Below are 17,339 nucleotides of genomic sequence, written 5' to 3' on the forward strand. Positions count from 1 at the left end.
AGATGTAGGTTTAGATGTGAATATAGGTATAGGTATGGATATAGATAGACATAAACATATATCTATATATACGGATAGGTATAGATATATGTAGATACCCATAAAGGTTGAGATATAGGTATAGTTAGAGATGATAAATAATATACCTATATTCAAAGTTTTTCTTGACCTATTTTAGGCTGCTGGTGCTAAGAAGTACAAGGATTGAAAATGTGCATTCCAAAGAATCATCCTTAATCCCTCACTATCATGCACCCCCTTATCTAATTTGTTGCCAAGACCTTTCTTCATATTTTGAACATCTCTCAAATAAGCCTTTTCTTCTCTTCTGACACTGCTACCATTTTGGAGCAGATCCACATCACCTCATGCTGGTACAGTTGAAATACCTTGCAGGACATTCTGCCTGCCTCTAGTCTCCTCCCCACTCCAATCATGTTACCACCCTACTTAATTAACCCCAGGATTTTCTCTTGCCTCCAGGATCAAATATAGCTTGGCACTGAAAGTACTTCAAATCCTAATCCTCTCCCATCTTTTCAGTCTTCTTGTACCTTACTCCCCCATGTGTATTCTTCAGTCCAGTGGCATTGGCCTCTTGGTTGTGCCACCAACAAGATAGGTCCTCTTTCAGTCTTTGACATTTTTCTAGCTGTTATACATTCCTGGAATTCTATCCCTCCTATATTCTACCTATTGACCTCTTTGGTTTCCTAGAAGGTCCAACTAAAATTCTTTTATGAGAAACTTTCCCCATCTCTTCTTTATTCTGGTACTTTCTCTCTGTTTATTATTTTCAATTTGTCCTTTACATAACTTACTTTGTATACATATGTATAATTACCTATCTAGCTATGCGTGTATGTGTGTATATACAAATAGATAGATAGATAGATAGATAGATAGATAGATAGATAGATAGATAGTATATTGTGTATTGTCTTCCCTATTGGATTATAAGCTTCTTGAGGCCAGGGACTGTCTTTTGACCCTTTGAATATTCCCAACCCTAACATCCATTCCCTGACACATTTAATTAATCTAATAAATATTTATTGTTTGATTAATTACATTATATTACATTAAATACACAGTTTATTCATTAAACATAATTTTACTTAGTCTGATAATTTCAGACAAATATTTGAATGACATTCAATGAAATCTATTTCTATACTACCTCATGGCATATGTATCAGGGTTAAACTAATTTTGTCTGAGAAAATCTGCTGGTTTCTTCAGTGATCACTGTTTTTCTTTCAGAGTAGAGCAGTGTAAATGGGACTATACCAGTTACAATAAGAGATATATTACGCAAGAAGTTATGGGATGACTTTATTTTGTTCTATGTTGAAATGAGATTTTTTTATTATTATTATTTGTAGAGCTGTATGCAGTGAGAGCAGATCGGGAGAGAGGAAGGAATAATTGAACGATTATTCTCTGAATTATCTTCGGACGTGTGGAATGCTCCTGCTAAAGCACTAAGGCACCTTGGAGAAGCAGCTCACTGTAAGTACTTTAAGTGAAATAAGAAATAATTTTTATATTACTCTGATACTTGATGATTTAAGACAGAGTCCACTTTTGTGATACTTGAAAATAACAGCAACAGAAATGGTGGGAGACTGGAGACACTTGAAGATTTCTGAGACATAGATTGCAGGGAGAAAAGATACTCAAAGAAGTTATGTATGTGCTAATGGATTTTTCCTGCTGTAAAGGGTGTCCCCCAAATCCTAGTTTAATTTTAATCATTAAAACTGATTAGCTTTCCTTAAGCTATTAAAGCTTAAAATTGCACTGGGACTTTTGGGACACCATTTTAAGTTTTCTGACAAATGAAAAAGATTAGGTATAAAGAAAATGTTTAGGATAATTTGGGGTGAATAGCATTGTTTCACAATCATTACTGACAAAATGCATTATTTTTGCTGAGATGCATGACAACTTTCTAATGTGAAATTGAAAATAATTTGAATACCATGCAAATTCCAATATCTGATATTTTATACTTTATCAAAGTATTCCATCCATTGTGATCAAAACTGTAAGTGAATGAGAACCTCCTGTGTGCCAAAACCATGAATTTAATTTCCTCTCTGGTGTTTTAAAATCAATAATAAGTTAGAATGAGGAGTTTGCTCAGATTGAAGCTGCTTGAGAAACTTAAGAGTACTTTATACTCTGAAAAAGCATGAAGAACCGAATCATTCACGTCTACCTATACAATACTACCATAATGGGGACAAATTCTATTTCAAGTGGTGACTTGTGGTTGGAAATGTCATGTCTTCTCCATAGCAATTTTTTGATTGATGAATTTCTAATAAAAGTGTTTTGTTGCTATTGCAAAATGGGTTCTATCTAATACATCTCCTATAATTTTACTTTCCCTTTGGTTGTAAGTGTTTTGTTGTCATAAGGAGGACACAGTTTGAATTTCCTTCAGAGGCTATTTTATTTTATTTTTTCAATTCATTCTGATCCAACCAAAGATTTTGTAACCTAGGAGATAGTATCTGGAACCTTCAGCCTTCCAGACAAAAGGACTATCAGAGAGTCTGAAATTTGAAACCAAAAGACTTCAAAAGAATTCAAGATCTATTTAGGTGTGGACATCTACATAGAATGGGTCAAATGTATCCCTTTGTTTTCAACTTTTTTTTTATTAGCTGAAAAGCTTTGTAGGTGATAAAATATATTCCCTCCTCTTCATCTGGTGGAATACTCCCAACGTAATATATGAAATGAAGCAAAATGTTCTGAAAATATAACTGATGATAGTTTAGAAATCTCAATGTGCAGAGAAAGCAATTCAAACTACATTTAAAAAAAAATTATGTGTTGTTTGATTGATTCTTGAAATGATAATATTTCGCTATCTTTAAAAAAATATTGCCATATGTTTGTCAGTAATTTAGTAGGAAAGGATCTGATTTTGACTTTAAAGTGGTCAGTGGAAATTTACAGTGATTGTCTTATTTTAAGTATTTTTTCCTTTAATTGTTAGATGACCAATTGAATATTCCCTGCAGATTTTAATCGTGGAAATGACTGAAAGTCACATTAGCACTTGAGTCACAAAATCAAACTAAATGAAAAAAAAAAAGGTGGGGATTTCCCCTTATTATAAAAAACATTTTTTAAAAGTGAGACTCAATATATCTCATCGCACTAATATAATTTCTTATATTACATAATGAGCATCGACAAGTTGCAGTGCTGCTAAAATCTCTTTTCTATTACAGTAATGATTTTAAGTCTTTTTCCCCAAATGAAACAAATGTTGATGAGTGTGTGTAACAAAGCAATTTTTTGTATGGAATGGGAAACATACTTTGATCTAATTCAACTTCTCCTAAAAATGATCCAGGCCATTCTGCAAGACCATATGGATAAGTAACAAATTCACAGAAATGATTTTCAGCGTAGTAGAATAAGGCCTAATGAGTAAAGGAACAGAGTCTTCGAGTTATTCTGGGAATCCATAATATTGTCCTTTCATGTCACCTCTTTATTTTGTTCCATTATATTCCATCTGTAAATGTAGGGAGCTGGGACATTAATCACTATCATCAAAGCATGGTGTTACTACTGTTCATTAGCACAGAGAGGTAATCCAATGTAAGAATAATGTTTCATTCTTAAAGCAAAATGTGGAAGCCCTCTAGTGGTCATAGTATTCAACAAGATTCCCAGGAATCAGATCAAAATAAATATCACAGTGAAAAAGAGAATTGTTTGTATTTCAGAGGTGCAGCTGTTCAAAATTTGCAGATTTTGTAGCTTTACTCAGATTTCTATTCACACTATTTGTCTTTGCATTTGGAAACCATTTCTTACGACTTTTCTAAAGAAGAAAAAAATCTTCTACAGAATACTTCACAAACTAAAAACAAAATGAAATTGGGAATGGAGCAGTTCATGTATATACAGCTGGCTTTTAGAGGATACTCTGTCATGCTGCATTTGTTGTTTTGAGCTCAAAGCAGTACTTGATATTTTTTCAGGGTATTTTATAGACAGTGTGTCTGGGGAAGGGAATCTGTTTACAGAACCAGGAGCTGCATTGTTATTTTAATATCAGAAAATGTATCTACTTACATGATTGGTTAAAATACACAAGGGTAAAATCAGAGATCACCCAGTTTTGCAGTTTATGTTTCTCTCTGTGTGTATGTGTGTGTTTTGGTTTGGTTTTATTTTTTTTAGTGGGGGGAGGATTCTGAAATTAGGTGACCTGATAGTCAATATAAAAGTGATGGAGTCATTCCTTTTGGGGAATTTTTACCTTCACCGTTTTAAAGTTTGATTGTTTCTAATGTCATGCTCTTGGATATGCTGTCCCATACCAGCATATGTCCAGACAGCTGCTGCTGTAGCTGTTAAAATTATTCTTCAATTCTTTCAGGTCTTGTAGAACAATTTCAAAGTCAATGCTAATTTCATTTTAACGATTTCTCTCCAGGAAATATTAAGTATTATCAGTGGAGGAATAGCTAAGAACCTGAGAAATAAAGAGATAGAAATAGAATCACCAGCTGGAAAACTCAGGATCGAGAGGGAGTGAAACTATTTAGTTTCCTTTTCTTAACTCACCATCACCACTTGGCTAGAACTCTTAGAGAAAGGATCTGGATGCATCTGAGTTTCCAAGTTAGAATAAATGTCATATCTTATCTAGTCTGATCTATAACTGATCAAAATCCCTTTTCCGTAACATTAGATCTCCCAGCTCTCTTGAAAGTTTCCAGTGATTGAGAAATTCACCAGTTCTTTAGGTGGCCCTTTTCACTTTTGATTAGCACTAATTGTTAGGAGGATGTTCCTTAAATTGAGCCTATATCCGCCACATTTTATGTTCCATACATTACTCCTAGTTCTGTCCACTGAAATAAAACTAAACAAATCCAATCCCTTCAATATGACAAGTATCAGATACATGAAGATAGTTACAGTGCCAGTCCCCAAATCTTTTCTCCACAAACATCCTTACTGATCTAAGGTATCATCATAGAGCCTGGATTCAAGTTTTCTCACTGTCTTGCCTAATTTCTTTCCTTTTATTTTTTTTAACATAGTTTATAACATATAAGGCAATTCAAACTTTTGGTCAGGTGATACTTCTTTTTAAAGCATTTACAATATGGACCACAAAAGAATTTTTTTTGAACATTTACCAACTGAGACACAAATAATATTAATGTTGCTAACTTCACAAGCTCTTGACCTATTTGTCTCGACAGTATTACTAAGAATTAAAGGACCCTAACTTATTGTTGTTGGTCTAAAGTCCTATACCTAAAAGCTTAATTTTAGACAACCTCGGATGTTCCCCTACCCATAATCTATAATTGAATAGATCTGGTATCAAGCTTACAAATCTTTTGACTATAGGAAATTGCCACCAAAAGTAGGGACATTGCAGTTATACAATATCTCCCCAACTTCATGTCAGTTCCAGACAGGATTAGATTATCCACTTGCATTCAGTCAGGCTTAAAGTCTGCCAGGTGTCAGTGGGGAAATTGAGTCAGGAGAATCTCACCTCAGCCCAGGCTGAACAACCCCTCTCCCATCCTTCCCTTGAGATCACCTTATCTTGCCTGATTTCTTATGCACTTTAACTTGTCAATGTTCTTCCTAACGCCCGCATTGGAACACAATTCCACAGACATGATTTGACAAGGACAGAAAGGAGAAAAAAAAGCTGAACTATTATTTTCTTCATTCTGGATACTACCCCTTTCAATTTCCTCATCTGTTAAAAGAGTGGTTGCCAGGGACCATCTACCTGAAAAAAAAAATATTCCCATGACATACCCCTAAGTTTAATCTGAATTAACTTTTTTTTAACCATTACTTTTTGAAATCTAGGCAATCAACAGCAACAAAAAAATAAATCAAGGCCTGATTTGCCCATTGTGTTTACTGATTTCCAAGGTGAAAATGGTCACACTGAACATTTTAAAAGCAACTCTCTGTGCCAGTTTGAACAGACTCCAGAACATAACTCATGGCGATGGACTAATCAGAGGTATCAGATTCACAGCATCCAAGGATCTGCAAAACTCCTGAGTGCAACCAAAACCAGATTACATTGTAATTGGGAAATGTTTAACAAAATTAATATAAATACAATACTGTACAAATAATGTTAATTTGTGGTTTTCTAAGTCAATATATGGCCCACAGGAATCCATTTCCTTCTGAGTCTGACACCACTGGGCTTGGTGATCGATAATGTCTCTTCCATTTCTAGATCTATGATCTTAGCATCTGAATACAATGTAGCAAATCACTATTTTTTATTAGCTGACATGTCATGCTGTTAACTCGTAATAAGACCAAAACTTATAGGACTACTAAAACCTTAAAGCTTTTCTCATGAGTTGCCATCTGTGAATGTCTATTCTATTCTGTATTTGCAAAATTGATTAAAAAATGATAACTATTTATACAATGATTTAAAGCTTACAAAGTTCTTTATATATTATCTCATTTCAAATAACACATCCTTATTGCTTATCCCTATTCAATTTCATCTCATTAGATTTTACTTAAGACTTTAGTCAATATGAGATGTCTTTGAAAATTGACTCCATCAAACAACATGTGCTCACACTTTATATTATCCGCTATTTTGATCACATGTCATCTGTGTCTTCATCCTAGACAGTGAAACAGGTTTGGACAGTAGTGTGGTGTGCTGGAAAAGGACTAGATTTAGACCTGGAAATCATGGGTCCTATGACTGTTAGGTGCAATTGTTATAATTATTTTACACACTTGAAACTTAACAGGGTTCATGTATTTCCACTTTGTGTACTTCATGATTTTTCTCTATTGTTTTATCTGACTATAGCACGCCTTTACAGAAAAATCTTCTTTCTCCCTTTTGTCTCTAGGATAAAATGCAAAATCCTCCTTCTGGTTAAGTCCATCCTAGTCTGGTTCCCTCCTACTTTTCTAGCCTTATTTTATTTCATTCACAAATCTCTGGTCCAGTCACAATGGCCTATTCTCTGTTCCTTTTAATTAACTTTGAATTCTCCCATCTCCATATCTTTTCAGCCTGGAACTTAACCTGGGCTTCCTATATTCCCCAGCTTCCTCTAAAACTCCAGAACAATTCTTATGATCCTCTGAATTATTAATGTTCTCTATACCTTGAAATAACTTTGTATTACTTTAAATATATTTCTCATGTAATTATATACTCCTTTTCTTCATCAAAGTAAAGGTGATTAAAAGTCCTTGAGGGCAGGAACTCACTTTGTTGTTTGTATAAAACCATATAGCATGAACTCTGATCTCTTCCATTTTCACCTGAAATTTAATTTAGATAGTCTAGAGGTCTAATTTTGATCATACTAGAGCAGATTTTTAATGATCTCTGCAGAGCACTGAATTTCAGGATCCAAAGAACATTTGTAGATTATACCAATGTATGAGTAAGGGACAGACCTACAGGCTTCTACAGGTTGCTTTCCCTCAATGGAAGAGATTAGGGAAATCATATAAATGTACCCTGTGCATTGCCCATGAACATAAAAGAAACTTAGCAAATGTTTTTGTTTCTAGAATGATTTAAAATTCAAGCTGCATCAGTTTCACAGTGCATATCTGGATTTTTTTTAAGAATAAAGTTAATTTATCTTAGCAAAACCTATTGCTGTTTGCAAATCTATCTTTTTACTGAGGCATAAGGAAGCATACTTTCATTTTACTTGAAGCCCAGCTTTGTTTTGTTGTTGTTTTCCTTGTTTATTTGTTTTTATAACATGACAGGATAGTGTGGCATGGTGTGGTGTGCTCCTGTTTCCAACCATGAAAGCTACAGATGATTTTGTGTTAATTACTAAAGGCTAAACTTATGGTGATTTTATTTTAAATCTATGGAAGTCAAGTTCCGTTGTATTTTTGTCTTTATCTGCTTTACTAATGGTGATTTATGAGTTAGTCTGTGAATTTAAGATCAGACAGTGGTCTTAATTATATATACTTTACTATCTAATGTAATTTACAATATATATTAAAAGTGACTGCCTGCAGAAGCTTGCCAACATATGAACAATTTTCATGTTTTTGATATTTCTGCATTTTTAACCATAGCAAGCTTCTTAAAAAAGTCATTTTAATCCATAAAGATACTATAACACCTTCCTGTTATATTGTTTTTAAAAGTCCAGTAAACATTCTTAACACCTCCATGTTTGCTTGGGGTAGGAAGTCCAAAATGATTCCCGTAGGAAAGGGAATCTGGGAAAGGAGAAGAAGGCACCTAAGGAACTCTTCTTTGATCATCATCTTTTCAGAAGCAAATCTTCTTTCCTATTCTTTAATTATTCTCCAATGTTTTCATCTTTTACTGGAGTCTTTCTTTTGTTTTGTAAACAGAAGTTAGCCAGTGTGAAAGCCTACTGCGATGAACTATTTCACTGAAATGTAACTTTGTTCTAAGTGAATACAAGCTAGATAGACACAGACTGCCACCTTCCTCCCACTATATTAACCATGGCTAGCATTTGTAGAGTGCTTTAACATCTGAGAAATGCTCTGCATATGTTAGTGCATTGGATTCTCACAATAACTTTGTGAAGTAAATGCTATTATTATCATTTCTATTTTTAAGAAACTGAGGCTATGTGGGGTCAGACAGCTAGTAAGGATGTGAGGCTAGAGTTGAACACAAACTTTCTTGATTCTTAAGTCCAACACTATGTATTTCTTTGAGAGTTGCTATGACTGATAAATTCAGTACTATGTGGTCAACCTGAGGACAATCCTCTCCAAATTTTGCTAGCTTGTTGTTGAGGCAATAGACATATTGTCCATGACTGACAATGGTATTTTAAACATTTCCAGTGCTACAAGGTACACATAATCAATAAATAAAATAAGATCATTTCTGGAGCTTGGTTGAACCTGCCAAATTAGACTTTACTGGCATAGATTTTGGGGAACATAGAGACCTGTTTCATTAGGATGCATAATTAGAGAACTGTGGTGCAGTTGGAAAGAATGTCGAATCACTAGACTAGAGATCATACTCTGACTTTCCTATGTAGTGTGACTCTAGGAGAAGTCACTTATCTAATTAGGTCTTAGTTTCCTCATTTATAATATGAGTATTTTGGACTTTTATAGTTCATTTGTTTCATTCATGTTTGACTGTTTGTGACCTCATTTTTGACCCTTTGGGATTTTCTTGGAAAAGATACTGGAATGGTTTGCCATTTCTTTCTCCAGCTCATTTTACGGATGAGGAAACTGAGGCAAATTGGGTCAAGTGATTTGCCCAGAGTCACACAGTTATTAAATGTCTGATTTTGGATTTCAGTTCATGTCTTCTTGACTCCAGGCCTGGAATTGTAACCACTGTACCACATAGAGACCAATTTGTTTTAGACTAAATGGCCCCTGAAGTTCCTTCTGGCTATAATTCTATTATCTAATGACTTAAATGGAGGCAGTGTTTTGCACAGTAAGGAAAACAAACCAAGAAAGAACCATACCTGTTGAATTTCTCTCATTCTCAGCCACCTACAGCATCAGCTTCAATTCATTATTGGAAAATACAGTTTGTTATTGAAAACCCTAAGTGTGAGATCACTAGCACTCACAGAATATAAAGCAAGATGTGGTTTACTAGAACATGGAAATTGCCTCTTTTATGAGTTACTAGCACATGAATAGTATAGTAACAGTCTTCATTGTAACTGAGGAAATCTTGTCATACTTATGTTGAAAGAGGTTGTCCAATACATATCTTTCCTAGAGGGGGAAAAAGGATCAATTTTAATTTCTTACCTCTTAATGCTGTCACTGTTTTACTATGAAACTTAAAATATGCACGCAAAACCACAGAAATACTAAAATGTGGCAAGTCAAAATTAGAACATTTCTTTTGTCAAAGAAGCATGGTCTTTACTCCTGAGTCACTATTAAAAATAAGTGTAAGGTAGAGGAAAAAAAATGAAAATGCATGATGAGTCTTTTTTGTCAATTTGTATAATTTTTCAGTTAAGCAGGCATAAATCAAAGAATATTGTATTTTTTGAGGCTCATTAAAGAGACATTACATATCAGAATAGTGAAGTAGTCAGCATAATGAAATGATGAATGCCTATAACAATCTGTATGTAAATGATGTGAGACAGATTTGCTAGTGTTTCAGAGGAGAATAACAGTCTCTGTGACAGTTCCCTGTAGGTGCTGTTACTGGATGCAAGTGACAGATGTTAAATGTAAACTTCTTCAACAGCGAACACTTATTAGCACTTAGTGGAAAATGGCAATATAGAATAAGACAAATAGTAGATAATACCATTTTAAATGAATTTGTTCTAGAAGCTAGGCTATTGCATTTCAAGAGTTCTCTTATTGGGAAAGGTCATATTCTTGACTGAAGGAAACATTCTAGATTTCAAAAACCACTGTGTATGTGTATTCATATTTTTTGATGAAATATTTTGTAATTATGGACTATTTTCTCAGCATTTGCTTATGGATTTTTCCATAGTTAAATAGAATAGTGAGCTAAGAGGACTTATCCCTGATAGCAGGGTCTAGGTATGTGTGAAAGGAACAAATATGATTGGATAAAAAGACTTAGAAATGCATAAACTGATGAATAGCTGCCACACTGCAAATTTATGGCTGGGCAAGGACCTTAGTTAGAGGTCAGTTAGTCCATCCTTCTCATTTTACAGATAAGGTAACCGTTTCAAAGAGGCAAAGTGATTTAGGATTACAGGATCCAAGAATTGGAGCTAACATCAGGATTTTAACCCACATTCTTTGACTATGAATCTAGCAGTTTTAAAAAGAGCCTCATCTCATTAAAAAAAAAATGCCAACCTCCCTTTTTAATCTTTAAATTGGTTCTTATACTCTTGGTTATTTAGGGCTTACCATTTTTAGGTTCTTTTCATTTTGATCTATTTATATAGTTAGATGGATTTGTAATTTTTCATTTGCAGATACTGTCCCTACTTTTATAGACCATACAGGGGTGGGCAGCCTACAGCCTCTAGGTCCTCAAGTGCAGCTCTTTGACTGAATCCAAATTTCATAGAACAATTGGATTTCATCAAAGGGATACACTTGAGGACCTAAAGAATCACATGCTGCCTTGAGGTCATAGGTTTCCCACCCCTGATTGCTGTACCATCTCTATGATTTTCCATTGTTATGTAATCATTTTCATCTATATGTTTGAATAAGTCCACTCCATCCCAGGAGATCCAACCATCATATTAAATGCCTTCTTCAGGTTATTTTTTTTTCTTATTGTTCTTTAAACGTTTCTAACAGAGAGAAGGCAGGCAAAGCCCATTAGTTAGTCAAATCTGTTTCTAAAAAGTCCATCAGGATATTCAGTGAAAAATGTTTAACTATTAGCAAAAAAAGAGGTTTGTGAACTCTCAATAATTTGAAACAAGTTCTAATTAGTGATAATAGGTCATATATGCCTTAGAAGGTGGATAGATATTATCATTGTACCATATAAAAAGTAAGGTGGCATTAGAATGACAAATGTGTATATTAGCCTATTTTTTTTTTCATATCTGAATTAGGACTTCCCATTAAATTCTATTCTGCCTAAAGATGATTAGGTTGGAAATGGAAAGACCTATGACACATCCAGTAAGTTAGTGTTGTAGAGTCAAAGGATGACTGAAGGGGAAACCAGAGAACTTTGAGTCTGCCCTCAGCCCTGCTATTTGTTACCTCTGTAACCTAGAGCAATGAATTTAGCTTCCGTTAACGTCAGTTTCCTCATGTATAAAATAAGGACAGTACTTGCACTGTTTATCTCATTGAGTGGCATGCGGTTTGTAAGGGTATAGATTTGTAAATGGAAGGGATATTTTGAGATTGATGAGTCCAGGGCCCTGATGTTTTCCAGTGAGAAAACAGAAGTACAGAGATGAAACAACATGTCTACAGATACATAGATAAGTAGTAGATGCTAATCTTAACTCCACGTCTTCTGACTAAATTCAGTACTTTTTCTACTGAATCATAGTCTTTTGATATAACATCAAAAAAGTCATTAGCTAAACCACTTTATAAATCTGAGCTATTTTTATGGCATTCTTATGTTTTATTCAGTTGGTTTGAGATTTTAAATAGTGCCTCAGTTTCCTTATCTGCCAAGTGGTGATTACTATACATCAACTTCTGCCCTCACAGGTTTTGTAGTGAGGTTTTGGTGAGTCTTATGATAAGATAATGTACAGTAATCGCAATGATGACAGTAATATTAATAATAGCCACACCTATATAGTGATTTAATCTTTGCAGAACATTACAAATATCATTTCATGTAACATCCCAGCCATGGGCATTAGGCTCTATTGTTACTGCATTTTTAAATGGAGAAAACTGAGGCCAAGAGGTTAATTGACTTCCCTGATCACACAGCTACTCCATGTCTGAGATCATATTTGAACTCAGGTTCTCCTGGCTCTAGGTCCAGTGATCTATCTACTGTCTCACCCAGTGAAAGTTTCAGAGAGTATTGAGAAATTTCATGCTACATAAATTATGTAAGGCATCTGGGAGAGGTTTTTGGAGCTGTTTCATATTTTGAGGTTTTTATGGGGTGGCATGAAAGATGTCTCACATAAGACATTCAATAATCCCCTGTGGACTACAGCCAATGTAGAAATATAGGCATCGTTGCTATGGACATTACTTCATCCTATGTTATCATCCTTAGGCTCTTGGGAGGACTCAAGTCCACATATACAAGAGTATTTGGACAGCAGTCACACAGCATGGGGAGGCGTGGATAGGATCCAATCTGTACCACTGTAAATAATAACTCCAGGGATAAGACCACTCTATGAATATTTAGGTGTTGCCAAAACAATCCCAACTTCACATTCTCTTTTCTTTTTCTCATGCACTGTTTTCTTGCACATGGGTGAATGAGAATAAGTTTCAAATTGTATGCCTGAAAGTGATATTCTATTTTCAAATGATAAATTACTAGCTTTAGGATTTAAAATGGGATATCAGCGAGAAAAACAACAAAAAAAATTAATGAATATATTGGATCCAGGGTTAGCTCTTCTTTGTATTTCCTGCTTCAGATTTCATTAATTACAATATGGTGAGATTTTGGAGGTATTTCTACACATAGAGATAAGCAAGATTTTCTTGAATATTTGAGCTTATACTTTAGGTGCTAAATAATTTCTTCAGAGTTTATGTCCTTAGAAGCAGCAAGCTCTCATCATAATTCCTTGGTTAGGTGGTCTGACAGTACCATTATCCTTGACATTCCTTTAAAAGATGTTATTTACATACTCGGATTAAGTGCTGGACCCCTAACCAAGAGTTATGAATTCAAATATTGCCTTAGACTATTTTTGACTATTTAATCAGTGACAATTCAAAATGTTTCAGTGGCTTCATCAGTACAATGGAAATAATTGTACTTGCACCCCCTGTCCTAAAGAACTATTGGAAGGACAATGATTTACATGCCTTCTAGTGTTTTAAGTTGATGTTAAATCATTATAGTTATGTCTGACTCTTGTTAACTCCATTTTGGGGTTTTCTTTGCAAAGATACTGGAGTGGTTTGTCATTTCTTTCTCCAGCTCATTTCACAGATGAAAAACTGAGGCAGACAGGGTTCAGTGACTTGCCTGGTGTCACATGGCTAGTAAAGGCTGGATTTGAATTCATGAACATGAGTTTTCTTGGTTCCAAGGGCAATACCCTATCCATTCAACCTTATTATTTTATACATGTACATGATTATTATTCAAATAATTCGAAATGTTGGACCAAAATTGTAGAGAATAGTTGATCTATTTCTCACAATATATTTAATGTTTAAAAGATCTTTGAGAAAATACATATAATTTATTTTAAAACTATGAATAATCTCCTTTATCTTTATACTGTTGTGTTACTTTATATATGATCCTGAGTTTTGTCATTATGCCAAATAATTTGAGCTTTATAAGACTTTTAACAATTAAAAACAAGGGCCATTGTTTTTTTTTACATTATCTGTCTTAATCTAAAATTTAACAATATTTATTCTTAAAATCATTCTTCCAGTCATATACTATCCTCTTGCATTATGTATACTATTTTAAAGTCACTTTATTGGGATTTATAATTTATATTTTGTCTCTGTGGATGTGGCTGCCAAATGCTGGTGCCTTTAGCCCAAACTTCCCTCAGGGCAGAGCATGTGAGTTTCAAAGAATAAGGTGAAAGAAATTAAGCAGGGCTAGAGTTCCATCAGAAATGATGCTTAGATTTTGTTAGGGGTTGGAGAACGCATAAGGACAAATGAACAATATCATTTAGCACCCAATGCTCACTACAGTTTTCAAGATGTGAATTCATAGGGCTTAGTGTGGGAATGTCCTAAGAAGTCTTCCACCCCAACTTCATCAGTTTACAGAGATATGGATACTGAGTCCATGTTAGGCTAAGTGATTTGCCAAAAGACAGACTAATGTTTCCTATATCTAAATTCAGTACTCTTTTTTTCCCTAGTATAGTGTATAGTCGCAAATTGAAGGGGAAATAAAAAGTGTTAGACATTTCTACTTATTACCTGCCAGATTCTGTCTCATTATGGAGTATACAGATCCTAGAATATACCAGCATGTATCCTTAACATTTCTGACAAGTATATTTATTTTGATTCCAAAAGCACCATTTTGGATAACATTTTCTTTCTTATTGTTCATTTGTTTCAGTCATGTCCTACTCTTTGCAACTCCATTTGAGTTTTCTGGGCAGAGATATTGGAGTGGTTTGCCATTTCCTTCCCCAGCCCATTTTACTGATGGAAGAGCTGAGGCAAAATGAGTTAAATGACTTTTCCAGAGTCACACAGCTAGTAAGTGTCTGAGTTCAGATTTGAACTAAGGTTCTCCTCACTCCTGGTCAGGTACTGTAGGTGCCACAGTGGATAAAGTGCCAGGCCTGGAGTCAGGAAGACTCATATCTTTGTGAATTCGAATCCAGCCTGTCCCAAATGAGCCTTCTTTCTATTCTACAAGGCGATAAAACATTTAAAAATAAAAGATGAATATGAAGCCATTTGAGGAAAGAGTCAAGCAATATGTTGGATAAGATTTTGAACCTGGCCTCACAAAAATCTAAATTCAAATTCTTCCTCAGAGACTCAAGAGACCCATGTCACTTCACTGTTATTAGCCTCAGTTTTCTCATCTTGACAAGAGGGATAATAACTCTACTCAGAGGGTTAATGAGATATAATTTGTAAATTAGTTGGCCAGCTTTAGAATGCAGTTAACCATGCTGGGTGGAACCCACACAACATGATCAAGTATTTGAGGACTTCATTGGGGGCCATTTCATTGCATCAGGTTAATATTTAATAGATATAGTCCTTTAAAACTATGTGCCAGAATGTTGATCTTAGCCATAACAATAATTTTCTAGAATGTTTCTAAGAAATAGTGTCCTATGATGACAGTTAAATTCCAAAACATATCTCCTGCAACTGTTGTCAGCTCAGTATTGTTTAACTGTGTCAGGTAAAGGCTAGGCTGTATTTAGCACATTCTTTTTGATAGACAGTAGGAAATAAAGTAATGAAATTGAATCTACCAGTCACACATGAAAATCAGCCTCATTATCACACCTCAGGCATTCTTGGTGCCACAGGCACTTAATGAAATATGAAAAATGTCAAATTTTGTTCGGAAATTCTAGAGTAAGCTTTTAGAATTCATAATAGTAACATGGAGAGATGTGGAAGATGATTACTTCCTTTCCCATAAGGACTGCTAGGTAGCATAGTGGATGGAACATTGGACTTGGAATCAGGAAGACATGAGTTCAAAATCTGCATTGAACCCTTACTACCTGTGTGACCCTGAGCAAGTCGCTTAACTTCACTCTTTCAGTTTCCTTATCAGTTTCCTTATGAGGATAATTGTACAGAGGATAATTTACAGAGTTGTTGTGAGGACCAAATGAAATAACATATGTGATGTGCTTTGCAAATGTTAATAATGCACACTTCTTGTTATTTTATATGTGGCTTTTCATATTCCTGTCATTTTTGATAGTATGTTCCAATCTGTTTCCATCATCCATATGCAGTTTTCCATTGATCTTCCAGTTGCCTGGAATTTTTATTCTTCTGAGATCATGATAATTTATGATTTACAGCTACATGATGTCACTGGGAGAATATTGGTGTTTAAGAAATGGGTTTTCTTGGCAGTGAGCAGGTCCATATTATTGAAAGCCCTTCCTAGTTGCTCAAAATCGATTTTGCATATCTTCTCCTCTTCCTCAACTCTGGGCTCAACTCATTGAATTTTGCAATATCTGTCCAAGTTTTACTGATAGACAATAAGCAGACTTGCCCTGTCATCCTCTCTGAAGCTAAAACACCTCATCAGCTTTGATACTACCAATTTTGACCCAGTCTCCTTCTCTGTCTGTTCCCTTTATTTGAGTTAGTCAAGGACACTCAGGCAATAACTAAGATGAATCCCTATTTACTGTTCTCTTTATTGCATTTTCAGATACAGTGTGAATCCATGTATGTTCTCTATCGGAACAGTACTTATGTCTCTCCTTTATACCCTCCCCAAGGAAATTGGCCCCAATCAATTAGAGATCTTTGAAGTGGCTTCTTGACCTTCGTTATATTTCTCTTTTTCTAACAGTGCAGCTGAAAGGAGGGAACAATGGATGCCCATGTTGTTGGCCTCAGAGTCAACTATTTTTGGGCCACATCTTCAACGCCTTTTTTTTTCTTCCTTTTTTTCTGTATTCTTCTGTATCATCATCTTGTTTGTTTTTGGTATGAGATCTGTGATTTTATTCATATTGGCAATTCCTGTTGAAGAAACTCCCTACACAGAGGCAGAGAAGCATTCTGCCTTAGTATACACTCTTAGAGCATTACCTGGGACTCTAAATGTTTCAGTGATCTGTCCAATGTCACATAGTCAGTATGTGTCATATAGCAGAGATGGAACTTCAGGCCTTCTGACTTTCCAAAGCTAACTCTATTTACTATGTTAAATCTAGTTCACATTGCTTAGATCCATACATGAATACACACATGTGAGCATATGCATGCACAGACATCCCGACTTATATTGCTTTTTGCTTCATTTTACTTTACAGTTTTGTGTTTCTCAAAAATTGATGTTTTGTGGCAAACCCTGCATCAAGAAAGTGTAGAGGTGCCATTTTCCAACAGCATGTGCTCACATCATCTCTGTGTCCCATTTTGATAATATTTCAACTTTTTCATTGTTATTATATCTGTTAAAATGATCAACGGCCAGTGATCTTCGATGA

At 34.9% G+C, this 17,339-nt stretch overlaps 1 protein-coding gene across 4 annotated transcripts in view; it reads left to right on the forward strand.

The window, feature by feature from the left end:
- Window positions 1–17,339, forward strand: part of TENM3 (teneurin transmembrane protein 3) — a 3,393,579-nt gene that overhangs the window by 159,713 nt on the left and 3,216,527 nt on the right. For all 4 annotated transcript variants that reach the window (XM_072622672.1, XM_072622671.1, XM_072622669.1 and 1 more), the window contains one exon: window positions 1,386–1,512. The gene's annotated coding sequence lies outside the window, so the exon portion shown is untranslated. The remainder of the gene's footprint in view (window positions 1–1,385; window positions 1,513–17,339) is intronic.

The sequence above is a fragment of the Notamacropus eugenii genome, chromosome 7, assembly GCF_028372415.1.
Source record: "Notamacropus eugenii isolate mMacEug1 chromosome 7, mMacEug1.pri_v2, whole genome shotgun sequence".
NCBI lineage: Eukaryota > Metazoa > Chordata > Mammalia > Diprotodontia > Macropodidae > Notamacropus > Notamacropus eugenii.